Here is a 1,941-nt window from a genome sequence, read left to right as displayed (position 1 = left end):
TTTCTTGCATTTAATAGCTCCGCACCAATGGTTCCTTTTCTTGCAATTGTCATTGCTCCGTGTTTTTGAAGAAATTGTAAATCCCAACTTTTCTAGCGTTCTCATACCTCTAGAACTTTCTTCATCTCTTTTTTGTCATTAATCGTATCCAGATTCATGGCGAGAACTCATATTCTGTATTACAGAAATTTTAACGTAGCTCTTTTATTTTTTATAAAAATTTTTTAAATGAATAATACAAATTAAAGTTTATGAGTATTAACATTTTTTCAGTAATATCAATATTTAAGGAATAATATTTTGTATTTAACGCATTTCTAATATTTATTCAAAGTTTTTTTTTAACACGTATTTATAATTTACAAATTGTTAACTAAAATGGATGTTAAAAATATACGCTGACAAAAAAAAAAGTAACAATTTGTGTCGAAAACGAATATTTACAAATGCAGCATTAATGAGAAATAAAGTTATGTAATCTTTGACAACTATTAATGTTTTAAAAAGAAAATTAATAAAAGAAAAGTTAACGACGTTGATAAAAAAAATTCAAATTTTAATTTTTAATTTAAGAAGAAGCATATTATGTTAAAATCTCAAATAGTTTTATCTTGAAGGTTTTTAGTAAGCAATAAATAAGATTTAATAATTGATGAATTAGTAGTACTTTTGAAGAAAAAAAATTATTTGTACAAACACGGGGCACACACACACACACACACACACACACACACACACACACACACACACACACACACACACACACACACACACATAAACACTGTCAGCGGCCATTGGTATGTAGTATGTATCACAAATTGAAGAAATCTTACTATAATTTTCATAACAAGTTCTCATATTTTTGTATACCTCGCATTCCTGATGATAATGTTTTGTTGAAAATTTAGAACAAACACTTTGCCTGCTACCATTTAATGCTACCAAGATAGTAGCTTCTTGATGTATTTCGATGATAAATTGCATCTAGAGAAAGCTGGTTTGGAATTTTCTCATTGATATGTTTGATTATAAAATCCTTCTTTTGACTGTATTAAGCTACAACAGTTTCGCGTGTATTTACAAACTCTTATCCTGTTTGGTGTTTGTTTTTACCTAGTTTAATTCCATGCATTTTGCTTAGCACTTCTGAGGCGACTTGAACTTAACAACAGCATGATTAGATGTTGCTTTTGAAAGGCGAACAGTACCATGTGGAGAAGCTTATTTGTTTTTTATCAAACTGGATGCGATCTGTTCTGATGCTTTTGAACCCTTAGAGACAAAAATTTCAAATAATTTAAATTTCAAATAATTTTCTGAACATAAGCTAAGTGCACTGGTTTGAAAAGACTTTACCCACTGGACTGTGGCAGTTAAAGTAGATGAACATCAATTTTTTACAAAAAATTGGGACATTCACTATTTACATAAAGATGGCGCTACGATAGCTGATTTTTTCTCTGAAATGATATCAATACTTCTATCTATCCAATATTTGAATTTTTAAAAGCCATTATTTTCACATATTACTTCTAATTTTTTACATTAATGTTCAAATGTTAAAAAATCAAGTTTATAAATAATTATAATATTTCTTTTTAAATCAAAAATAAATATCCTAAAACTTTATAACAAAAAAATAAGAAAAATCATATAGTTTCAGTGCTTGTTACAAACAGCTTAATTTTCTCAATAGTTAAAATCAAAACACTTGATTTTAATGTTCTTTTTATTAATAAGGCATTGAATCCACTAGCTCTTTTGTAGACACTGATAAAGGTATATGGGAAAAGTAGAAAGTTACATTTTCTGGAAGGTGAACCTGTACAGAAATAACTTAATATTTCCAAATTTATATTTTTTAATGGTAAAAAGCTATTGAATGTCAAAGGGCTTTAATGGCAGATCTTAAGCTTTTGAATGATTTCCCCTTTTTCAGTA

This window comes from Hydra viridissima, unplaced genomic scaffold (genome assembly GCF_058129835.1).
Source record: "Hydra viridissima isolate aposymbiotic clone 2 unplaced genomic scaffold, HvirCarnegie_v1 scaffold_8, whole genome shotgun sequence".
NCBI classification, from domain to species: Eukaryota; Metazoa; Cnidaria; class Hydrozoa; order Anthoathecata; family Hydridae; genus Hydra; species Hydra viridissima.
The sequence above is the reverse complement of the archived record's forward strand: the minus strand, read 5'-3'. Positions refer to the sequence as shown.